Here is a 26,492-nt window from a genome sequence, read left to right as displayed (position 1 = left end):
TTTAAATCAGCACACTCCCCACCCTCAGTGATTCTGTACACGCCCAGGTCTGGGAGCCACTGGTCTTGAGGCTTTGTTCTTGTTTGGGGTTGCTATTCTTTGCAGACTTTTGTTTGCTGGTTTTTTTTCTTTGGTTTTGCTCAAGGAGCCCTCTGATGTCAACATCGGTGGAATTTCTACCCATGTTATCATTCATTTCTGCCTGTTTTGTTTATTTTTTATTTTTTTATATTAGAGAGCGAGAGCGTGCATACACACGCGGGGAACGGGGGGAGACAGGGGCCGAGGGAGACGGAGAGAACCCCAAGCAGGCGCCACCCTCCACACGGAGCCCGACGTGGGGTTTGATCCCACGACCCTGGATCATGACCTGAGCTGAAGTCACGAGTTGAACGCTCGACCGACCGAGCCACCCAGCCGTCCGTCCCTAGCTGTTTTGTTTTAAACTCTGGGATAGTCATTATTACATTTCACGAGTTCCTTTGCATTTCTGGATTTCTGACTCTGAGCTTTTCATTTTTTCCCACAGAGCTGAGAAAACAGAAGTCCTCAGTGAAGATCTGTTACAGGTAACAAAATAAAATCTTCTTAAAGTGCTTTGCTTAAAGAGGAAAACAAAACAAAGCCTCATCGGCGAGAACTGAAGCAGATCTGTGTACGTACGTCTGTATGTATGATCTGAGACACGATGAGACTGATCGGCATGGTCCCGAGCAGGAAAGAAAAGCAGTTGGGTTGCACGGTGATAACAAGGGGATCTGGAACTTCGGTGTCATGTTGTGAAGTTCAAATGGGGCTGTCCTGCTTTCAAGTGCCAGGTGTCGGGGTGGGGTGGGGGAGGCGCTGGCTGGCCTGGCCGGTCCACCGGCACTGCAGCCTGGTCACGGCTCCCGGGCAGGCTGCGGGCCTGTCGCTCGCTATGACGGTGTCCTTGATGGGACAGGCCCTGCCGGCAACAGCCTAGAGTTTCCACTTCTTGCCTCTCATGCTATCATCCTCCACTTCTGGGCTGAGTTGGCTCCTGAAGGACTTAGAGTCTCAGTGACGGTGACCAGACCTGTCAGAACCACCCTGAGGCCCTGAGGTGGCCTGTGATCAGCCTGGACTTCTCTGCCCTGCAGGAGGAATATTTTCTGCAGGGGCTTGGCCGGGCCCACTGCACTTCGTCTCTCACAGGCTTCCCTAACTTTGGGGCTGGGGGTTTCTTCCAGAAGGCCTGGGACCCTTTGTACACATCCCTTCACTCGGCCTCAACCCCTTTCCGTCTCCGCCCACCCCAGAGCATGCCGGGAAAGACAGAACCCTTCTGCACTGAGGTTTCTCTTAAGCCTCCTTGCTTGTGTCCTTGCTTTTCACCTGAGCCCCTGAAGACCAGCAATCTGCTCCCGGGTGACTTTCTGTCTCTTCCCACAGAGAGGAGCCGGCATAGCTTAGAAAACTGGTGCCATGCCAGCCCATGTCAGAATATCCTTCTAAATTATGACAGCCACCTGCAGGTAGAAGATTCTAAGAGCCCGTTTTTGTTGTTGTTGTTGTTGTTGTTGTTGTTGTTGTTTTTTAAGGACCAGAAGTTTTTATTACGAGTAGGAGGGTTTGTTTTTTTTAAGAATTATTAGATAATCATATTCTTTTTTTTCCATTTTTCTTTTTAATGTTTATTTTATTTTTGAGAGAGAGAGAGAGAGAGAGAGAGAGAGAGAGAGAGAGAATGTGAGCAGGGCAGGGGCAGAGAGAGAGGGAGACACAGAATCTGAAGCAGGCTCCAGGCTCTGAGCTGTCAGCACACAGCCCAATATGGGGCTTGAACTCCTGAACCGTGAATTCATGAGCTGAGCCAAAATTGGACACTTAACCGACTGAGCCACCCAGGAGCCCTGACAATCTTATTCTTAGTAATATTTCCTCATTGGCTTTTATCGTATATTTCAGCTTCACTTTCAGACTTTCAGAAATGTTGCTTGGGCTCGATAACCTTTAACTAGACTAGGTTTCACATCAGTGTTCTCTCTCCCACATCCCACGTTAGTAATAAATATGCACAATCTCCTTGAACCCTTGAAGCCCCAAACCTTGCAGGCAGTTTGAGGACTGCAGAATTCCCACAGGAGGCAGGTGGCAACTGTCTGCTCCTGTCCCTTTCGTAGAACATCCACGGGGGCCTCAAGAGTTTGCCAGTTTCAAGGAACTCCTTGTTTCATCATGAAGATGCTTACCCGCCTCCCGCCCCCCCACAATCCCCTCTCTGTCAGCACAGAGCCTGACGCAGGGCTCAAACTCACGGACCGCAAGATGGTGACCTGAGCGGAAGTCAGATGCTTAACTGACAGAGCCACCCAGGCGCCCTCGTTTTTTGTTTTTTGTTTTGTTTTTTTTTTTCTTAAGTAGGCCCCACACCCAATGTGGGGCTTGAACTCACGACCCCTGAGATCAAGAGTCAGTTGCATGCTCTACCGACTGAGCCAGCCAGGTGCCCCCCCCACCCCGCATTTATTTTTTTCAACGTTTTTTTTATTTTTATTTTTTTTTTATTTTTGGGACAGAGAGAGACAGAGCATGAACGGGGGAGGGGCAGAGAGAGAGGGAGACACAGAATCGGAAACAGGCTCCAGGCTCCGAGCTGTCAGCACAGAGCCCGACGCGGGGCTCGAACTCACAGACCGCGAGATCGTGACCTGGCTGAAGTCGGCCGCTTAACCGACTGCGCCACCCAGGCGCCCCCCACCCCGCATTTAAAATGTACACCCTTCCACTCAGCAGTTCTGCCTTTAAGAGTTTACCCTATATGTACAAAGATGTACGTTCCAGAATATTGACTGCAGCCTCACAGCTGCATCACAGCTGTAACCGAGGAGAGCTGGGTTCAAGAGGTTATGGCGCACTCACACAACTGGAGGATATGCAGCTATCTGAAAGAATGCGATGGGTCTGTGTGCACCGACCTGGCACAGTCTCTAAGGCTCACCGTGGAATTCGAAAAGCAAACTGTAGAGTAAATAACGTGCAGAGTACGCTACTATCTACGTCAAGAGCAAGTGGGGGACATACGTGCTTCCACACGCGTAGCTCACTTCTGGAAGAACGGGCAAGGGCACTTGCGTCTTGAGAGAAGGTGGTAGACTCGTGGTGAGGGGAGCAGGATGGAAGGGTTGGTCTTCGTACTCTACACTGCCTTCTTCTGTTTTGTTTTATCATGTGCTTGTATGATTTTTTTCAAAAGAGCATTTAAATATAAGCTTTACAACATATACACAAAGAGGCGCCTGGGTGGCTCGGTCGGTTAAGCGTCCGGCTCTTGATTTTGGCTCAGGTCACGACCTCACGGTTCATGGGTTCAAGGCCCTCACCTCGGACTCTGCACTGACATCATAGACCCGGCTCGGGATTCTCTCTCTCCCTCTCTCGCTGCCCCTTCCCCACTCGCGCTCTGCTCTCTCTCTTAAAATAAAAATAAGTTCAGAGAAAAAATCTGCAAAACACAGGGACTGTGCAGAATTGCCACCGCACAGGGTGCTCTGGGAGTGCGACAGGTGTGACCGCTCGTTTTGACCAAAATAACCTGCTTTGGCACAAACCCTATCTCCGTTAGTGGCTAATGAGTTCCTCTCAAGGTGCTGTGGTTTAGCCTGTATTAGCAGATTAACATGGTTCAAAGTATATCTAGTGAGGGTTGGAGGTTTGAGGTTTGTTTTGTGTTTGTGTTTACATTAAAGACAGTTATGCCTTTAATCAATCAGAATTGTTCGCCGTGAAACTAACTCTCGCCAATCCGCACCTGCTCGCTTCAGCTTGAGGCAGTCTGCTGTACGCTTCCGTCACGTCGACGGCTGACGCAGTTTCCCACCCATTCGACAGGAGCCGTTCTTTCTAGAATGTGCAGCGGAGAGAAAAGGCAAGGTACGAGGCACTGTTGCACAACTCCAAGGCACTCTTGGAGCACATGAGAACTTGTCTCAGATGACTCCTTTTTCAAAAGCCCGTCCCAGCCCCCATCTTTCTTCTTTTTCTTTTCCAATTTCCTACACCGAACATGCATTGTTCTCATGGGAGAGAAGTCACTAATGTATATTTAAAGAGAAATAAAGCCAGGAACTTCTCCGTGAGCAAGAGTGTTTGAATGCGTTCGAGGCGTAATGTGACATATCCCACCTATTTAATAGGGGCAGGGGTGGGTGGTGTCTCCTCAGCAAAAAAAAAGAGAAAACCAAACAACCTAAAAAACAATAAATAAAAGATATTTAAAGTCTCTATTACAGATTCTAAGAAACGTAAGCGACGTGTCAAGTGCAAAGTTTGGACCATGTTTGGATCCTGTTTCAAACACACCACCTATAGAATTTTTTTCTGTTTTTTTTTTTAAACAACTGGGGAAATCCAAACACGGACTGTGGAGTAGGTGCTATGGAGGAGTTTCGGCTGCTGTGTGAGGTACAATGATGATGTTACCATTATCCCGGGGTGGGGGAAGAAAATGCTTACTGGTAGGAGATTCACATGGAAGTATTTATGGGGGTAATGCTATACTCTCTGGATGTGCCTTAAAATATTCCAGTGACAACACCGACAAAAAATGGGGATAAATAAAACAATATTGAAAGATGTGAGTCACCAAAGTTGGCTGATGGGACATGGGTTTTCGTCCTACTGTTCCCTCTACGTTCATGTTGTTTGCAAATATGCATACTGAAAACTTGGGCTAATAGGGTATGGGAAATGTGAATGTGTTTTTTCCAAACCAAGATGGCGGCCCAGGTCTTGGACTTCTTTAGCGTGACGAACCAGCGGCCCACGTGGAACCCCAGCTGCCTGTTCAGGTGGGCACGCGACAGGGCTTCTCACATTCTCTGATCGGAGAAGGGAGTGTGCCCTTCCCTGGGGGGTTAAGGGTACCAAAGGATGTCCCCGCCCTGCTCTCCGACCTGTGACTCTCACGGCTTGCAGGTCTCCACTCCCGCCAGGTCACACTGTCTCCTCCGCAGGTTTTCGATCACGGTCTGTCCGAACCGGTCGGTCGTCCATGTTCACCTGGGAAGGGAAAGAGGAGGCTGGGCAATGCCAGAAGGGCTTCTCGAATACGCAAAATCAGACAACAGTATTCTGTTTCTGAGCCGTCAAGGCTGATGTTTGCTAATACCCAGTGCAGTCAACGGAGTCGGGGGCGGGCACGGCACGCGGGGCTGACGAGAGCGTCGTCTGCTGCCGCCCCCTGCGGGGCAACCGGGCGGTGTGCGCTCGGCCTGGGAGCCGGTCAGACCACTGAGCGGCTGCTCCACAGGTAGACTCCCACGTGCACGCCAGGTGCAAGAGGGTTTACTCCACAGCATGATGTGTAACGGGACCTATGACGGAAAGGACTCACATGCCCATCCGCTGGGGTTAAAGCAGTTGTGGCATGGTCGTTTAATGAAATATTACATTGCCATGAAAACAGCAAGAGGACATCCAAGTAGATGTAGGTACAGACGTAGACACACATACAGACACAGATACAGATGTGGAATGATTCTCAGATAACAGACTCTCGAAAAGTACAGTACAGAGGGCTGTGCATAACATGCTCCTGTCTGCCCTTAAGAAAAAAAAAAATCTCTAGCTACATTTATATATGCGCAGAATAATTCTGGAATCTGGCAGTGTTGCTTCCCAGGTTGGAGGACTCACTAAGGTCCGGGGTAGAAGAGAGACTTACCTTTCCCTGCATACCCTTTTGTACTATTTGATTTTTTTTTTGAAGTTTTGCATGTGCTGTTACTTATCTAATGAGAAACCATTTAAAACCCCCTTCTTACGATGTTTATTCATTTTTGAGAGAGACAGAGCATGAACGAGGGGAGGGGCAGAGAGAGAGGGAACCCCAGAATCCGAAGCAGGCTCCAGGCTCCGAGCTGTGAGCCCAGAGCTCGACGTGGGGCTCGAGCTCATGAGCCGTGAGATCATGACCTGAGCCAAAACCAGATGCTTAGCTGACTGAGCCACCCATGTGCCCCCCATTTACCACTTCAAAAAAACCATTAACGTATCTATATGCACAAATGTCACAAAACATACATAATACACCGCGCACTATTGTTACTTTGTCCCAAAACGTCAACAGTTTACTATACGAAATGGTTCCCAGAGCTCCTGTGACAACGGTGGCAGGCAAGAAGCAGCATCACTCTCTGTCGGTGGACGTGTGAGGCTTACGTGGCATGAATGGTCACACTGGGTGCCTGTGAGCACGTGCTCCGTCGTCTTCCTGCCTGGGTCTGAATCCTGGCCTGAAACTTACCGGCCGTGAGGCCGTGCGGCCGTGGGCAGCAAGCTGTCCAATCCCTCTGTGCTTGGGTCCCCTCACCGGCCACACCCGCCACACCCTGGTTACTGTGACAAGTAGGTTAATACAGGTCACACTCACGGAAGGTGCCTGCTATATAGCAAGCAACTTCTACAAGTTCGCTACCCTTATTCTACCAGTACTGAAATTTGCATCACTCAGGGCACCTCGGTCGGTAAGCGACCGACTCTTGATTTTTGGCTCAGGTCATGATCTCACAGTTTGTGGGTTTGAGCCCCGCACTGGGCTCTGTGCTCACAGCATGGAACCTGCTTGGGATTCTGTCTGTCTCTCTACCCCTCCCCTGCTCGCTCGCTCTCTAAAAAATAAACAAATATTTAAAAAACAGGTTTTTTCATCATTCATGTGGTTTTTGTCATTTTAAAATACTGAGTAGGAAATCATGGAAGGCATGTGAGCAGTTAGTACACCTGAGGAGGCTGATGGTTTGCATTTGTTAGGAAATTGCAGAATTCAGTGAAAACGGACACATCCCCAGGCTTGCTCCCAAGTGACTGGGTCCATGGTCAAGATTCACTTCATCCACCATTGCTATATGATGTTGAATAAGAGAACGCACGAATGAAACGAGGCGAACAGAGCAGGGTGAACACCCACAATGTGTGAAAACAAAGCAGAATTCAGGGGCACCTACGTGGCCCAGTCGGTTAAGCGGCCGACTTCGGCTCAGGTCACGATCTCACAGTTCGTGAGTTTGAGCCCCGTGTCGGGGTCTGTGCTGACGGTTCAGAGCCTGGAGCCTGTTTCAGATCCTGTGTCTCCCTCTCTCTCTATCCCTGCCGTGCTCGCGCCCCCCCCCCTCTCTCTCTCTCTCTCTCTCTCTCTCTCTCAAAAATAAACAAACGCTAAAAAAATAAGATAAATTTAAAAAAGAAAGCAAGCAGAATTCATTTTCCCCAGTCCTGATATCCTGCAAGCAAAGACAGATTCCCAAGACTTACAGAAGCCAGATGAGGCCAGCTACCATTATATCCACTCACCAGGACTGAAGACTGAGTGTGAGGAATGCCCCCAGTTACACAGAGGGAAGGAAGAAAACTCAACCGAGAACCACCTCTACGGGAATGTGGCCTGGGGCATGAAGGGGTGAGAAAGTCAACCAAGGTCTAGCCTTAGATCTGTCCATAATTACGTGACACGGGGCAAAGCGTTTACTGCTGTCATCCGTAATGGAATTTAAAAATAAAATGAGATGAAAAAAATAAAATCAATAAAGTTAAAATGAACTAAGCAATAAAATTAGCCGCCATGTATTCAGTCACGTGCCCCCCGCTACACATCATCTCATGAACTCCCATAATAGCCCAGAGAAGTTCTCCCTTTATAAACAAAGCCCTGGCGGGGGCACCGGGATGGTTCAGTTACTTGAGCGTCCATCCAACCCTTATTTCGGCTCAAGTCACGATCTCACAGTTCGTGGGATCAAGCCCCGCGTCAGGCTCCAGGCTGCCAGCACAGTGCCTGCTTGGGATTCTCTCCACCCACCCCCACCCCCACCCCCACCCCCACCCTGCTCCTTCCCTGCTCATGCTCTCTCTCAAAATAAGTAGAGAACTTTAAAAACAAATCAAAAACAAGGACCTGGGGCTCAGAAAGATCCAAATAACAGCTAATAACCTGCTCAGCAGCCGGGCAATCCTGAACATGCTCTCGTACAAATTAACTCGCTTACTCCTCACTACACCCTATTAACGTCGGGACTGTTATTATTATTATTGTCATTTTCCTGATAAAGAGACAGCACGGAGAGGTTATGAAACTTGTCCCGGTCACACAGCTAGGCAATCTACCTCCAGAGCATGGACTCCCAACCACCCTACCATTCTGCCTAAGGGCACCCGGCCAATCATAAGAGCCAGGGCCAGGACTCGGACCCACGCTGAATAATTCCAAAGCTCTAAAACAGAACCCTTCCCACCACATCAGAAGAGAAAAACAGGCAACCAGCGGGCCAAACTCGGGGACGTTACAAATTAGGAATTTTACATTAAAATTCTACACTGTCGCTTCTCCTGGAAAATTGGGGGTTCTCAACTCCAGGCTCCCATGTCCACATGGGAACAACGAGGTGGCACTGAGCAGGGGTGAACTGTGGTTCACCAGAGTCCCCAGCACTCCTGTCTGCCTTACACCTGGCCAACTTCCTCCACTGCATCACCTGCCTGCCTCGGAAGGAATCAGGGTTCGCTACCCTGACACCCATATGTTAGCCAAAATTCCTTCCATCGCGGTCTATGACTCTATAATTAATACAACGGTAAAATGTGAACTTTACAAAGTTTTTGTAAAGGCCAAGAGAGAAGTTCCAAAAACCCTGGCTGCGAGTTTGCAGGAAGTTAAGAAATCAGGAACGCTGGGAATTGCTAGAATCGATTTAAAACGGCGATGTGTGTGTGGCCAGAGGCGGAAGGAAAAGAGTGAGTGGAAATTTATACTGGGGTTGCTCAGAGAGGGTTAGCCCCCACGCGAACGCATACAGCACGCAAAGGTCTTGAGCTTCCTTTTACCTGTTGGTAGTTTATGAACATAGCTGTCTCAACGCCGTTAGCTGCCCACTTGAGAAGGTTGGCCGACTGCTCCGGAGTCATGTACACCAGCACGCGTTCCGTTATCAGCAGTGCTGGCAATCTTCAGAGAAGAAAAAAGGCACATAAGTATGTATTCATCAAATCGGGACTCTAACGGCAGTCACGGAGATAGTGCTGGCAGGGCAGGAAAACCCTGGGGTGCACACCGCAGGAAGAGGAGAAGCCCCGGATAGCACGTCAACTATCAGGGCGGTAAGAGGTGGAGAGCCCCGTCGTGACCCAAAGTTTCAGACCGTAACAACGCGAGCACTGAGCAAGGTTTTGTCTGGCTTGCTACAAATTCTCCCCCGGCATGCCCGCACAGGGTGACAAGGTGGCCCTGCAGACCCCTTGCTCCGAGGCAGTCTAGTTCCCTTCCCCTGGAATCTGGGTTAGGCCTGTAACTCGCTGTGGCCAATACAACAGTAGCAAACACGACGCAAGCGGAAGCTGAAAATCACTTGCACGTTGGCCCTTGCCCTCTTGCTCGGAAGTCTGAACCCGTGTGGCAATGAACCCAAGCTGGCTTGCTATCGGAGGGGAGGCCCTGTGCGTGAGAATGAGGCATCCACATAGGAGGGAACCCCAGGGGATCTCAGCTACAGGAGTGAACCCCAGGGGACCTCAGCTGCAGCTGGCTCCAGTGGAAGAACCACCCAGCTAAGCCCAGTCCAAGTGGTCCACTCACACAATCCTGAGCAACTTGTGAACTGCTCTGAATTGTGAGTTGTTCGAGACCGCTGAGGCTGCAGAGATTTTGGTACACATCAAAAGCTGACTGATAAAATGCAGAAATACTGCTATCCCTTTAACAGAATCTAATTCTTCTTACACAAACTTTTATCATCAAGAATTAAAAACACGAACAGTCTTCAACAAATGCCACATTAGCATGCGGTCTGAGTTACCAGACCCGAAGTAACGAACAAATTACGAAACAGGAAAAGCAATAAACTCCTACAGAAATCTCTAAACGCTTTACAGTTGGAAGGGAACACAGGCAGCCCTAAATTGTGTGAGCTCTGCTCATTTATTCCTGCTCCTTCTGACTCCTTTACTGGATCCTCCTCCTCCTCTGCCCCTTTACGCTGCTGTTCCTCATGGCTGGTTGCTATTTTTCTCACAAAGCAAGTAGGTTACTTTTGCCTATTTTTATTGGCAGGGAATTTCAAAACAAGTAAATTGTCTGAACTGAAAATACCCAAGCAATTTGCTGAAAAGAACATCGTGTACGTTAGTGTCAGAATGTAACCCATGCAGTTAGACTCAGTGCCTGGACTCATGATCGCTAGAGAGAAAGGCTACCCACAAGTGCTGCTGGCTTTGACCCGACAGTCCCGACTATCCACTGTTACTGTTCATCAGGATTTCCTTTTTTTTCTTTTTTTGACAAGGAAATGTTGTATAACTCAAGTGACTTAAAAATATACATCCAGGGGTGCCTGGGTGGCTCAGTCGGTTAAGCATCCAACTTCAGCTCAAGTCATAATCTCACAGTCCATGGCTTCGAGCCCCACATCGGGCTCTGCTCACCGCTCAGAGCCTGCGGCCTGCTTCGGATTCGGTGTCTCCCTTTCTCTCTGCTCCTCCCCGGCTCGTGCTCACACTCTCTCTCAAAAATAAATAAACACTAAAAGAAATTAAAAATATATATCCAGGTGCGCCTGGGTACCTCGGTCAGTTGAGCATCTGACTCTTGATTTCGGCTCAGGTCATGATTCCAGGGTTATGGGATTGAGCCCTGTGTTGCGCTCCATGCTGAGCATGCAGCCTGCTTGGGATCTTATCTCTCTCTCTCGTTTCCTCTACCCCTCTCCCTGACTTGCACATGCTCTCTTTCTCTCTCTCCAAAATAAAAACGTATGTATGTGTATACAAATACACACACACATATGTATGCATATATCTACAAATGCTCTCTGGACCCAACTGGGTCATGGTACAAAGAATGAGAGAACTAAATCCAGAGGATAGACAATGAAGTCCAAGTTGCAGATGAAGTTGAAAATCAGAAAGAAAAACATTAAAAGGAAGTTTAAAGTAAGCAATTTTTTTTTAACCTAAGTCTAAACCCCCAGATTATATCAATAGGAACGATTAGAAAAAGTGAGTGGAAAAAAAAGTTTCAAAACCTCAATAGGTTGGTAATTAGAGAAAAACAGTTCCAAAAACGTTTTTATTTATTTAAAATTTTTTTAAAATGTTTGTTTATTTTTGAGAGACAGAGCACAAGCCGGGGAGGGGCAGAGAGAAAGGGAGACACAGGATCTGAAGCAGGCTCCAGGCCTCCAGGCTCCAACCTGTCAGCACAGAGCCTGATGCAGGGCTCGAACCCATGAACCATACGATCATGAACTGAGCTGAAGTCGGATGCTTAACCGACTGAGCTACCCAGGTGCCCCTCCAAAAACCTTTTTAATGCAAAAGGCACTGACTATTACATACGGTGTTACCACATGGGGGGAAGCCAGGTGGAGAAGGCTACGTGGGAATTTCCTGTAAAGGTTTGCAACTTTTTTTTACAAATTTGAATTATTTGGAAGTGAAAAGTTAAACACGTTTACAGTGTATTTTTAAGAGGCAGTCTTCGCCAATGTTAAAAACAGGATTAATACTTTTCAGAAGAGAAGTCTAAGCGAAGCAAAAACAGCCCACGGAGGAAAACACAGAGCACAAATGAACCCCAGAGAATTATGAATGTAATTCTAATACTTGTGATAGCTGCTGTTCCTTATCCATTTTGTAGATCTCCAGGAGTGAGGCAAACTTGCCTATCAAGAGCTCCCTTGATTAATTTATTTAAGTGTATTTACTTATTTTGAGAGAGACAGAGGGCAAGCAGGGGAGGAGCAGACAGAGAGGGAGGGAGAATCCCAAGCAGGCTGTGTCAGCACAGAGCCCAATGTGGGGCTCAATCTCATGAACCAGGAGATCACGACCTGAGCCGAATTCAGAAGTTGGATGCTTAACCAACTGAGCCACGCAGGCATCCCAAGAGCTCTCCTGATGTGTAAGTGATTATTTCCCTGGCCATGTAGCACATTTGCCCAAATGGTGTGTTTCTACGTTCGCAGCGGGTTGCTGCTGGTTACCACTGCAACTGTAATAATCTACAGATTATAGCTTCTGCGCCAATTTCCGTTCAACTGCTTTCACACGCGTACTTAATATAATCTCCAAGCTCTCCGCGCAAAGCCTGACATGGGGCTCGATCTCCCCAACCGTGAGATCATGACCTGAGCGGAAATCAAGAGTTGGACGCTTAACCAACTGAGCCACCCAGGTGCCCTGCAGTTATAGGTTTCTATACATATAATTACCTTCTCTCAAACTTTATGGTATCAGGCATCAGTATGTTATAAAAGCAACACACGTGATTCTGATGTGAAAACAGGAGAAACATTGCTTCTCAAAGACTTAGAAAACCTCCCTCATAGCAATGAAATGATAAACATCTCAGAATTAAAAACGGAACACGGGTATCATGCTGCACTTTCTCCTGACCTTATTTCGTATTCACATGAAATCACAAACGCGTAAGAGGTTAAAACAAGATCTCACTGTGGATTCACGTCACATTTCTCTAGCTTCTCTTCGAGTTCAGGTGAGTCTCGGAGATCTGCTCCGATAATGGCATAGCTCTTTGAATCCAACAGGTGTCCACCTGGAAAGCCAAGAAGAGATTATCATTTCAACAGAAATTCATCCAGAGGAGATCATTTCAATGGATTTCTTTTCAAAATTCAATTATTATTTTTTCTCCATTACAGAAATACATGTCCCACTGCAAAAAGGAAAAAAAAAATCAGGAAGGAGGAGGGTGGAATGAACGAAAATCACATCTTCCAACTATTAATGTTTTGGTATAGAACATTCCAGTCTTTCTTCTATACATACAACATAAACCCATACACACAACATAAGCACATTTTCTGTCACACAAATACGTACACACACATCACACAGGAAAAAGAAAGGAGGGCCAATTCTTCTTTTGAAAACTGCTTCTCCTACTTAACAGTAATATCAATGACATCATCGTCTGTAATGATTTCCTAGCATTCCATCAGTGGATAAAACAACTTACTCAGCCAAGCCCTCACGATTAGGCCTGTGGTATCTCCAGATTTTCTCCATCTGAGGCACTGCGATGAGCATCTTTGTTTAGACCTCATGAAGCACCCGTCCAGTTAAGTAGGTCTCTAGGAGTAGAATTAGGAGGTCAAAGGGTAAAATATTTAAGTATTGGTACCGATCGGCTGGCCACTCTCTAAATGTCGTGCCAATTTGTGAGATACTATGTTTAAAAGAAAATAGCTTCTAAAGTATTTACAAATACAATGATAACATTTGCTTGAAAATACTCCCAGAGAGATCGGACAGCATGGTTTCTATAGTGGTTCTCGAGCTTTGGCAGTCATCAGAATCACCTGGCGGGCTTGTTAAAAGAGACTGATGGCTTCAACCCCCCGAGTTTCTGATGTAGCAGATCTTCCAGAAGTAGACATTTTGCCAAATTCTTTCAAAAGCTAGACATCTGTATTTCCAACCAATGCTCCACAGTGGTGATGTCACTAGTCCAGGACTACACTTCTAGAACCACTGGTACAGATGAAATTGGCCACAGTTAAAAGTTCAGTGATGGGTACATGGAGGTTCATTTACTTACTTATTTTGAGAGATGGCGGGGGGGGGGGGAGGGAGAGCGGGGGAAGGGTGGAGAAAGGGGGAGAGAAAGAATCCCAAGCAGGCTCTGTGCTAATAACACAGAGTCCAGTGCAGGGCTCAAACTCATGAACTGTGAGATCCTGACCTGAGCCCAAATCACGACTTGGCCATTTGACTGACTGAGCCACCCAGACGTCCCCCTTGATTCACTCATCCGGACTGACTTTTCATTGTGTGCCCATTTGTATACTTTTAAGTTTCACCTCGTGCATATTTCAGCTTTAAGAAATGATCAATTTCAAGATGCGTATTTTTTCTCAGTTTCACATTTCTGAAATGAGGATGCATCGGTCAATAACGTTTCGGTTTAACTTATCAGCACCTTTTCTTTCCTGGCGGTAAATAGATAGTGTGATTCTTGCAATCACAGCCTCAAAGGTTTAATGAAATAGGGCAATTTTTCAATGAAAATGTGTCAGTGTTATCATCGCCTATCACTTTTCTCAAATTTTCACTCACATTTGTATTTTCATTAATTTTTATTTCAACTGTCCCTCTCCCAGAATGATGGCAAGATCAAAAACTATCAAGGACAGGACTAGAAAATTTGCCCACACAAGACACAAACCCAGAGTTAAAAACCAAGTGAAAGGCTAAGAAAGAAATCTGCCAATCAACAGTTGACGAGGGATTTATATCAAAGAACATTGCTTTATGTTGTAAAGGATTCCTATAAATTGAAAAGGAAATGAAACAATGCAACTGGAAAATATATGAGCAGAGGAAAGTTACAAGAAATCCCACAGGCCAACAGAAGGAAGGAAGGGTACTCCGTTTCACTAGCACGTTCAAAGTTATAAAAAATTTAAAACAAAGTTACAGAAACATCTTTAATTCACAGATTTGGCAGACTGGCAGGAATTTTTTAAAATGGTAGTAGCCAGTGTTAGCGAGGGTGTAGGGAAAGGGAACCCGCATCTACTCTGGTGAAAATACAAATTCGTCGAAAGGGTCTTGAAGCACGGCTTGGCAGTAGCTATTAGAATTCATAAGGTACAATTTTTTGAACTGGCAATTCCTGCGAATATGCACATATAACTAGGCTTTCTACAAAACTGTTTAATAGGAAACCATAAAGAAGGCGGCAATCTAAAGGACCATCAGTAGCGAATACGTTAAGTAAAATGGGATTTCCATGCAGAGGAGTACTACGAAGTCACCAGAAATAACGAGGTAGATCTAATCTGGCAACATGAAGACAGCCGTGATTCCCTAGGATGCACAAAGAACAAGTTTCAAAACAGTACGTGTAAATTATTCGCTTTACTAAAATTATACATATAACTGTATTTATTTATTTCTACAAGTATAGATTCACTCTTTCAACAAATACATGTTGGTCTACATCATATATATTTATTTATTCAATATATGCATAGATTCCTTCACCAAAAATTTACTGAACCTTTTGCGGGCCGGGCACGGGATTCTATTTACATGTGTATTTTCTTACGCGTGATATTTACCTGCCTCTAGGTACACTGTCCATCCACAGGAGAAAACACCCTGCACAGTGGTTATCGTGGTGGGGGGAGAGATCACGCAGGGTCTTTACTTTCTACTTCACATGCTTCTACACTGATGGGTCGAAGGCAATGCAAAGTGCTAACTAACCCTTTCATTACAGCTAATCCTTCTGACGCAAATATTAACCAAATATACAGAAAAGTATGACGGCTACGATGTAGAGAAAGCAGATGTGCCAGCCAATGGCAAAGCCTGAGGAGGTTGTACTTAAAATTTGTACGAGGGAAACAAAGGATGGAGGAGATATTAGTTTCTGTGGGAGTCTGTTCACTAGGAGCGTGACGAGGGCACTGTGCTGGTGTAGAGGCCTGTCTAGTTGCCTGACGTTTCCTGTGTTATCTGTGCCCACCATCTAAGGCCATCCTCTCTGAGCATGTTTTCTGACCTGAATTATTAATAAGCCCCTTGAACTTCTCTGTCAGACACACACTGAACACAATGGAACATTCTGGAAGAGTGTTTGTGACCTTAGTTTTAAAGGCTTAGAAGGGAGGAAAGAGTTGTTGGAAACACTCATACTGAAAACTTACGGGGAAAAACTGAGCCCCGGGGCCAAGGACCTAACGTAACAGGTGAAGCGGGTCAGGTACGAGACAACAGTGGTGGGGACGTGCATTCCCTCTCAACGAAGCAGCCATGTAGGAGTCAGGGTCTGAGGCTGCCGGACTGGATTTTTCCAAGGAAAGATTTTCGGGAAAAAGCTCCTATATTTGAAATGTTTGCAACTCACTGAAATGTTTTTCAAAAGATTTCAGATTGGGACCTATGGACATCTAAGAGGGGCCATACAAACAATTGTTTCAAGTTCCTTCACAGTAGATGTGATGCAGAAGTATACACTCTATGACGTCATGTGCACACACGCACAGACTCAGACGCGCACGCTCACACACACACACACACACACACACACACACACCATCTTTAAAAAGAAAGGGGAAGAAAAGCAGAGAGGTAGCCCATACTGTATTACTTAGTTGCCAATTTGCAGTGTGTCCTCTGAATGTCATTCTATAATGGGTTGTAATAAGAAAGGCTTGTATCTATGGGAAGATGGGAAAGAGAGAGAAATGAGTCAAGTAGCTTAGTTACTGAAAAAACGCAAACACCCACTACCGAAATGGCCAGTAGGTACCGCTACTGCTCAAAGCAAGGGCGACTCCAGAGGGCCTGCTGCTTAATCACGTCTGACCCTAGGCACACACATGAAAAATTCAGTGGATCAGCTCTCAGAGTAGGTCAGTGAGCGTTACTCTCCGAATCTGACGTCAAGTCACAAACTGATCATGAAACACTCAAGACGTAGAAACCGCCAAAGATAGGCTGGCGATATGTTTCCAAATGTTCCAGTGTTTTCCAAGCTGTCTCTCGTTTCCTGCTTCTGCTCACTCAATTAAAAATTTTAACCATTGTTAATCACAGACAACTAAACAAACCGATTCCTACTCAGACCTGACGTCCAGTAACGTTTAGGTGATGACTCTGCTCTCCTCCAGAATGTGCAAAAAATTAGACATCCGAGAGCCGATTTCAGTATCGCAACCACCATACACACATCTTTCACCCCAGAAACCTCCTCTAGGCTTAAGTGAGAGCCCACCTGCTCTTATTTGACTCGGTGTCCTAACAAGCTAGGTCGTATTCTGTGGCTGCACAGCGTCAGATGCCATAGCGCATCTCAAATGCACGCTACGTGGGGCGCCTGGGTGGTCCGTCGGTTGAGCATCCAACTTCGTTCGGCTCAGGTCATGATCTCGCACACAGCTCGTGAGTTTGAGCCCTGCGTTGAGCTCTGTGCTGACGGCTCAGATCCTGGAGCTTGCTTCGCATTCTGTGTCTCCCTGTCTCTGTGCCCCTCCCCAGCTTGCACTCTGTCTCCCTCTCTCAAAAATAAATAATTATTTTAAAAAATTATTTTTAGATAAAATGCACCTTCCGTGTAATATAATCTTGTATTTGGAAAAGGGCAAAACTTGTTTCCATAGGATAAGTTAGAAAAAAAAAAACTTAAACTATTTCTAGCTTGTGGGAATTACACATCTTTAAAGGACAAGGTGAAAGTTTTAATGGTTACTAAAAATTTTTTTAAATGTAAGACTTAAGATTTTGTTTAAATGACTAGTTTAAAAAGAAGGGGAAGAAGTATATGTTAAAAACCACTGAGAAAATCTGACCTTGGGCTTGAGGTCAGGGTTTAAATTTCAGCTCTACCCCTTTGTCAACAGGTAACCTTATGGAAATTAGCTTAACTTCTTTGAGCTTTGGTTTCCTCAACTGCTAATAAAAGCATGTCATTCCTGAGTCGGCTCTGAGGACTCAACGAGATCATCTGAGTGAAGCATTTCACATGGTGCTACAAAAGCTCTCAGCAAAGATTCACAAACTCGCCATCTGTAACTGCAGAATTCTTAAAACATGGACTCAGGGTGGCCCCCATACTATCTCATATATAGTAAATGGCCAATTTGGCCTCCCATTATTCATTCAAACGCTATTTACTACACATCTGCTCTGAGCCAGGCCCCTTTCTATGCTCTGGAGATACAGAAGTAGCCGGAGCACACATGAAAATTCAGATTATTGGAGCGCCTGGTTGGCTCAGTCGGTTAAGTGTCCAACTTTGGCTCAGGTCATGATCTCACGGTTCATGAGTTCAAGGCCCACATCAGACTCTGTGCTGACAGCTCGGAGCCTGGGCCCTGCTTTGGACTCTGTCTCTCTCTCTCTCTCTCTCTCTCTGTGCCTCTCCCCCACTCATACTCTGTCTCCCTCTCTCTCTCTCAAAAATAAATAAAACATTAAAACACTTTTTTAAATTTCAGATTAAAATTAAACCACTATAGGTCATTTCTATTACGTGTTCAGAGAAATTACGTTAACGGACAGAAGAGTTGCAAGGGAGGGGACATTTCATTTTGAAGACAGTTTGGAATGGGGATCTTGGGGCCAGAAGGAAGGCGGGAAGGGGGTAAAAGGGAAGAGTCCCCTAAAATGAGGTCTCTGGCGTTCAGACCGGCCGCCTCCTGAACGCTGCCCCTGAATCCTGCCGGGCTCTCTCCTGTGGTCAAAGCCATACTCACTTGATGCTGTGCAGCTTTCTCGTGACTCTCATGGGAAAGTCCACTTCAAAATATTTACTTGGGAGAAGATCTTCATCCTGAGGAAAAACACGCAGTAAGCTCTAGAATTATGTATTCACTCCTACATTTACTGACCACCTTCACGTACCGAGCGAGTACTAGGCCCCGAAGAGCATCAGGGCACTTAAGGGTTTGACATCCAGGAACGATATGGGCAGAGATGTATTTTCCACATTACTGTGGTCTCCACGTGGGGAATGGATGGAGGACGGGCGTCAGGGGTTCACAGCTGTCCAGGGAAGAAGTCACGGGGAGCCTGAACTGGGGGAGCAGTGCCTGGGATGGAGGTGGGGGTATGTGGAGGCGCTGGGGGAGTAGGACCTGATAGGATTTTCCAAAAAGCAGATCGAGATGAATCAGAGAGGGTCAGGACACCAATGCTGACCAGCATTTGAGGGATAAAATGGAATAAAACAGCAAAAATCCCGAAGCATCGCACACAGTGGGGGTGAGTACTGTTTTGTGACACGTTTACTTTTTTCTGTGAGGGGAGGATACAGCGGGTGGTAAAGGGCAGGTGCTCTGGAGCAGGGGACGGGGGTTCGAATCCCAGCTCCACCGCCTGTCTGCCGCGAGGCCCCAAAGTCACTCCATTCCCTGGGCCAAGTTTCCCTCCTCTGCGAAGCAGAGACAGGGACAGCACCTCACGGGGTTGTGAGGAGTAATGAGGAAATGAGTACACACAAGGGACACTCAGAACGGGGCCTGCCTTAGTAAGTGCCACGTGTGTGCCTTTATCATTGACTGTCATGGGGACGGGGCGCCGAGGTGGCTCCGTCGGTTAAGTGTCTGACATTGGCTCAGGTCATGATCTCACGACTCGTGAGTTTGAGCCCCACGTGGGGGCCAGGGCCCGCTTTGGATCTTCTGTCCCCTTCTCTCTCTGCCCTTCCCCCACCGGTTCTCTCTCTCAAGTTAAATAAATAAACTTAAAAACCTTATTGACATGGGTACTTAGAATTAGGTCTTGGCCTGGGGTGTACATTTATCTTTACTGAGGGCTGCAGTAAAAGAGCGTGGCAGACGCGCGCGCGCGCGCGCACACACACACACACACACACACGACCCTGCTCCCCCTTCTGCATCCCCGGCCTGGTCTCCCCTTGGCCCCCTGGCCATCCTAGCACATTCTCTGTCACGTCCAATCAATCCCTCAGCCCCGGTGCGTATTCACGAACGCATTCTCTCCTCCTCAGCTCGCCAACTGCACACACTGTAAGGACACCGCTGTCTGGACTCTCAGCGACACCCTGCGTGTTGCCTGCAGCAGCTCCCGATGCCCCTGAGGCTTGGGGAAAGAAACAAGGCGCTCCACAACCTGGTGACTTGCCCGGCGCCTCCCCAAAGCGCTCTTCTAACGCCTCCGTATCCACCTGTACTTACATTCCACAAGTACAGAGCCGCTTCCTTAAAGTGGAAAAAAAGACCAAGAAAAAGACACTTGTTGGTGCCCAGAACCCGGTGGTGGGCCTCACAGGTGTGGGCCGGGATTAAGGAAGAGCTGGGGTGAGGATGACACCCCTCTTTCTGACTTGAGCAACTGCGCAGAACACCATTTACGTGCACAGTAACGAGCGATGGACAGCAGGGACCGAGAGGGAGCCGGCCCCCCACGACAGCATGACGGGCGGGGGGGCAGCAATCACAAGCAAGCATTTTCCAGTAGGAGGTGACCCTAAGGGCAAGTGTCAGAACTGGGAGAGCCAGCTACCCCTCAGCCCTTGGAAAATCTCAGGGGATCTGGTCTGGGGGACAAAGGGGGAGGGAGGAAGGGGGAGACAGGAAGACAGAGACAAAGACAGTCTCCTGACCCATCAGAAGAGACACGCTCACCGATCTCACCCGTTCTCTCTCGGTGCTGCCGCGCTCCCCTGCCCGTGTGTAGGGCAGGGCCGGGTAAAAAGCTGTCCGAAGATATTTGGAGGAAACGTTTAGAGCATACCAGAAGATGACTTTTGCTAGGAAATTCCAGAACACCCTCTAAGGATTTTGCTCACACGATATGAAGATAAGGACACGCTAAAATTCCAGAAGGCCTGGGGAACAAAAGCAAATGCAGGACAGCATACGATCCTATGGCTCGTCTAGGACTTCTGACTTTCTAAAGAGCTTTCCCACTCATCAGCTACTTGCCCTCTTAAGAATGCCGATTAAGGGGTCACCATGGAGGGAAAGCTTCCAAAAGGCACACCTGGAGCTTTTAAGGAACAGACATCTTCTTTCTTGCCTTTGGGAAAGGGGCAACAAATGGCTGTGGGACATGACGCTTCAACTTTTATTCTGGGATTCCCTGAGCCCTTCCGACACTCCACTCCACTCGCCAGTAGCTCCACGTCACAGGAGGCACGGAAGGCAACCGGGACCGTGCATAGCTACCGCAGGGCAGCCGGGGACAACCGTGAGGAAGAGTATCCCGTAGGCTCAAAGGAGATCCAACGTGGCCGACCGCTGCACAGGCTGCCATATTGAGACTGACCCCCTGCGTCCTTGATCCTCTGGCCGTGTGGAAATAGGATTCAAGAGACACCAAGAAGCTGAGGTCCCTTAAAGGGTTTCACTCACCCTTTATTCTTTGTCTGGGGTTGTACTGGCTTTCCTGCACCCTACTCTCACCCGCTGCTTGAAGGTGGGAGCCTTCAACTGTCCCTTCGACTGGTCTTGGGGCCTGACGTCATACAGAACGAGCTCACACACCAGCGGCAGCAGAAAGCCTGTGACCCACAGCCAAGCCTCTGCTGGTGCAGCCAGGGGACCCTCCCAGGTGGAAGGTGCACCAGACAACAAGACTAGCCGACGAGATCTCCCCTCCTCTTTTACAGAAGCACATAGAGCTCAAAAACAGGGCTCAGCGAACTTGCTGTAAACAGCCAGTACTCTAGCCTTTGCAGGCCAGACGGTCTCTGCTGTGACTTCTCCACTCTGCTGCCGTAGGGCTAAAGCAGCCATAGGGAAGATGGAAGGAACTGGGAGTTGGCTGTGTTGCAGTAAAACTTTATTTACCGACATAGGTGGCAGCCTAAATTTGGCCCGTTCAGCTCCTGCTCCAGAGAGCAAACAAGCATCATTTTTCTAAAAAGAAACTTAGGTTTTTGAAAACCCTTTAGACCGATGTCATTATCAAAACGAAAAAACTCCACCAAATTTTTCAGACCCTGCACTATTCTCCTTCCTCACTGCTGACAGATAACCTTTTCCTCGGAAGGGGCACATGAGCTTCAGTGTACCTTGCTCAGAAATAAAAATCTCAGATTTAGTAATGATTAACCCACCTACACGGCGGGGGGAGAGACCAAACCACGGGACCACGTTGAAAAGGGTGTCAAGCCCAAAGGAGGAGTTTCTCCCGTGGCTTCTGTTCACACTGCACACATTCTGCCACTGCATTCTCTTCCAGTTCCTTCCACCACACCGTGGTCTCTGAGGCCCAGAGGCACCGCCGACCTATAGCAAAGAGCCCCCCACCCCCACCCCCCGAGCAGCCGCAGGGCTCTCTGGAGAGAACAAGGAGGGAATCTGGACGTGGACGAACTGCAGTCCGTTGTTTGTTCCATGCTCCAGCGCCACTGGCTGTCCGACCTGGGGACGCCACAAGCTCTCGGAGCCCGCCTTGCCCCGTCTGGGTAACCCGCCCCCCACCTGCAGAGCTCTCATGTTCATTCCTGAGGTCATGGATGTGCACGCCCTTCAGAAACGTTAGCTATCTTATCCTGAATGAAGAATGCAGAGGCAACCGGTTAATACTAAGGCTGTGCTGAGGCCACTGATTTCTCGCCTCAGTGAGAGAGAGGCTGGGGGCACCGATGACCAAAGACCTCATCGGGTGAGCTGATGAGGGACAAAATACACACTCAGGTCGCATTAGGCCCACACACTCTAGTGTATCTTGGTGTACTTCTGCAAGAATCTGGGGAAATGCACGTACCCATGACTGCCACATGACCGACCTGACAGAAGAACCAGAGAGATCTGTACAAACCTACAAAAAAGAAAATGCAGTCAGTGAGATCGTTGTAGAGAAAAGGTTTGGTGCTACAAGTCCAGCCCGGAATCAAAGGCCAGGCCCGTGGTCCTGATTCTGCCACTAACTGGACCCATTTCGTCTTCTGTGAGTGAGTGTAATTATACCTGCTCTTGAACCCTAACGAAGGAGGTGAGGGACCAACTCAGAGAATGGAGGGGCACCTGGATGGCTCAGGCAGTTGGGCTCGCACTCTTGATTTCGGCTTGGGTCACGGTCTCGTGCTCCGTGGGATAGGCCCCGCATCTAAGCCCCACTTAGGATTCTGTCTCTCTCTCTCTCTCTCTCTCTCTCTCTCTCTCTCTCTCTCAAAATGAATCACTAAACTTAAAAGGGCTTTGTGTCATGTTACCATCACCCAGCCTTGCAAATCTCCAAGCTATACTGAAGACACCGTCACGACGACAGTAAAGTCTTTTGTTGTCGTCAAAACGGCAAATGCATGGGCCCCTGGTCTCAGCTACTCCACTGGCAGGGCTCTCGCACACACGCAGAGAATGTATACAAGCATTTGGATCAAAAGCCCTGTTTGTGACAGCAGGAGCTAAGAAGCAAGGCACATATCTAGGGCCCTGGTGACATCACGTACGTGGCTGACAGTGGTTGCACAGCAGGTGCAAACGGATGGGGACAGGGACGCGAGACAGGCAGTCACCGCATTCCTTTTGAATATATTTCTAACATTTAAAAAAATGTTTGGGGCGCCTGGGTGGCGCAGTCGGTTGAGCGTCCGACTTCAGCCAGGTCACGATCTCGCGGTCTGTGAGTTCGAGCCCCGCGTCAGGCTCTGGGCTGATGGCTCGGAGCCTGGAGCCTGTTTCCGATTCTGTGTCTCCCTCTCTCTCTGCCCCTCACCCGTTCATGCTCAGTCTCTCTCTGTCCCAAAAATAAATAAAAAACGTTGAAAAAAAAAATTAAAAAAAAAAATGTTTATTTACTTATTTTGCGAGAGAGATGGGGGAAGGGCAGAGAGAGAGGGAGAGTGCGAGAGTGACAGAATCCCAAGCAGCCTCTGTCCCGTCAGCACAGAGCCCAATGCGGGTCTGAACCCACAAACAGAGATCATGACCTGAACCGCAATCAAGGGTCGGGTGCTCAACCGACAGAGTCGCCAAGGCGCCCCTGACATTTCTGAACCCGCTGGGAACCTTCACAAAATTAAACAATTGGGGAAACAAGGGGGCGGTATTTTTTAATTTACCTTTAGTCTCCAGAAGGTGGTATCCATCCCAGCCCCAAGATTTAGAATCTCACAGGGACATTCTGTCTTCCCTAGAAATGCCTTTATAAGCTGACGGACGCCATGGACGTGAGCAAAATATCCTGAGAGAGAGACAGAGACGAGCCATGACTCAGTGATGATGGAAATAAGCCTTGCAAAGTTCACACCAGGAGGACAAAACACAACCCTTCTGCCCTTCTTCAGGGGTAGCGGTTTAGGTTATCCATAGACCTTATGGGAGAAGTAAGGACTTTAAAATTCTCTTCCTTTTTTTTTTTTTAAAGCCATTTGAACCAACATAAGCACAATCTATCTAATGGTTGGATCAACTACCTTAAGGAAAACGCAACACCCCCTAATTCTACATATGAAAGAAAAATATTTTACATCAAAACATGGGATCTAAATGTCCCTCTTAGAAATGTGTCTTTTCGTGGCTAAGTGAGAGCTACTCAGAATTCGGCTGAAACTCAAAATTGGGAGACCCGCTGGAAAGTATTCTGGGGTCAGGAAATGGGGCAGACCAATGTCAAAGCAAAGACAGCCATGTTTCTTAGCGTGCTCCCTTCATCTCCATCCTGTGCGGGGTAGAGCCTGGATGTTTGTAAAACACCACAGGCGGGGTTGGGCGGGGGGCGGTGCACAGGCAAACGGTGCCTAATAAACTGACTTGTTAAGCTCTGGCGTGGGAAGCTGGAACAGAGGAGACAAGAAATAAAAGAGGGTCAAAGGAAGATAAAATTGATCTGGGTTCTAAAGCCCTTCTGCTTACAGTATTACTATTTTAAGAACAAAATTTGAGTGGCATTTATAGACACTCACTGCAATTTGACATAGGGATTTCATGTCTATGGATTCTACTAGTAAATAATTTGAGCTTGTCTTTTTACATGTCTCTTTTGGGTCACCTGGGTGGCCCAGTCGGTTGGGCGTCTGACTTCGGATCAGGTCATGATCTCAGAGTCTGTGAGTTCGAGCCCCCCGTCGGGCTCTGTGCTGACAGCTCAGAGCCTGAAGCCTGTTTCAGATTCTGTCTCCCTCTCTCTCTGACCCTCCCCTGTTCATGCTGTGTCTCTCTCTCTGTCTCAAATATAAATAAACGTTACATGTCTCTTCCATTTTACTTTTTTATTAAATCCTTTTTACCGTGGGTTACAGAGTATCATCTACAATGGACTGGACATTGGAAAAATTTTAAAAATGCTTCCCACACGCTGTTTGGGAAGCACTCTCCTACTGTGGGGCCCTAGTCTAGCGATGCCAACCCAGGGAGAGGAAGAAGGAAGGCCGGAGGGCTGACCTGCTGCCCAGGGCCCCCAGCACCCAGGGCACCATGGTGGGGCCCTGCCTCTGCAGCGTCTGTTAGGAAAGTGTCCTCAAGAGCGCGGGAGGGAGGCTTAAGGCCTCTTAGCCAGGCCTCGTCCAATCTTACTGATGCCTGGTTTCACCCTCAGCTCAAAGTAAGTACCATGTCCTTATTCTCAGGAAGCACCACTTTAAAATTTCTTTGCATTTCTTATTGAAACTACCCATAGGATCCATCTTTAGGGCCAAGATGCCCTGCACCCACAGCAACTATCGTCATTTGGCCAATTTCTCAATCTGGCTGAGACTAAGTCACCCTCCTGTCTCAAATCCTTTCACTGCCTTGATAGAAATGACTTGTACAGCCTGACTTTAACAAGGCCAAAAAAAGTCATTCCTTCCATGAACAGACAGTTCACAGTAAAAGATATATAAATGGCTCTTAAACATATAAAATGATCTTGGGGCACCTGGGTGGCTCAGTTGGCTAAGCAAGTGTCCGACTCCTGATTTCAGCTCAGGTCATGATCTCACGGTTCAAGGGTTTGAGCCCCACATCGGGCTCTGTGCTGACAGCATGGAGCCTGCTTGGGATTCTCTCTCTCATTCTCTCATTCTCTCTCCCTCTCTCCCTCTGCCCCTCCCTGCTTGCAAGCAAGTGAACTCTCTCAAAATAAACATTTAAAAAATATATTAAAAAATAATCCTAATGATCTTCAACTTCACCCAAAAATAAGAGGAATCTAAAATAAAATTACTGTAAGATACCATTTTTCATGGATCAGATTCACAAAGATGAAAAGTTTCATAATACACTGTGTTGGTGAGGATGTTGGGAAATAAGCACTTTCATATACTACCGGAGAGAAGGAACACTGCAACTCTCATGTTAAGAATGAATCCCTATGTTACACTGCTGGCCTTGAAATGGAGAAGGGGCCATCTTCCATGGAATGTAGGTGGTTTCCAGAAGGTAGACAAGAAAAGGAAATAGACTCTCCCCTATGGTCTCCAAAAGAAACGGCCCTGATGACACTTTGATGTTAGCCTAGTAAGACCCATGTTTGACTTCTGACCTTCAGAACTGTAAGATAATAAATTTGTATTGTTTAAAAAAAAAAACGAATGAATCCCTAAAACCCCAGGCCTCTCAGCTGATGAGGGAATAGTGAGGAGGGAGGGGGTCACTTGCCTCTGTTAATTTCGGGGGCCTTCCTCTCCTTAGACAGTCTTACAAAATGCTGGGTATAAGGGTCATGCGAGTAGCCAATGTTTACTGCAAACCTGGAAGGGATAAAAAGGAGGCAGGTGAGTAGACGTCAGTAGATTCAGGCTCTCAGGAACCAGGTCAAGGAGGAAAACCATCTACTTCACAAGGCCAACACACTCCCATTTAGCACTCCGTTACAAATGTAAACAGACTCAGCCATCCGCCGAGTGCTCACTTCCACTCCTCTCACCCTTCCCACGGCGGCCATGTGTCACCTCTCTTTATTCTGACTGCTAATTCCTTTCCCAGGACCTGGAGAGCATATAACCTCACCTCATACCTCACCCAGAAGACGTGCAACCGTTCATTCACTCGGCAAACTCACTGGCCAGAACTATTCAGACAACCCTACTCAACCAGAAGTTCTGGGTCCACAGGAAA

General features: G+C 47.5%; 1 pseudogene; it reads right to left on the bottom strand.

Annotated features, from left to right (window-relative positions):
• Nucleotides 1-3,646: 3,646 nt before the first annotated feature.
• Nucleotides 3,647-26,389, bottom strand: LOC131501605 (leucine carboxyl methyltransferase 1-like; annotated as a pseudogene).
• Between the last annotated feature and the right edge of the window lie 103 nt (nt 26,390-26,492).

This window comes from Neofelis nebulosa, chromosome 18 (genome assembly GCF_028018385.1).
Source record: "Neofelis nebulosa isolate mNeoNeb1 chromosome 18, mNeoNeb1.pri, whole genome shotgun sequence".
NCBI lineage: Eukaryota > Metazoa > Chordata > Mammalia > Carnivora > Felidae > Neofelis > Neofelis nebulosa.
This window is presented reverse-complemented; position numbering and strand designations above follow the sequence as displayed.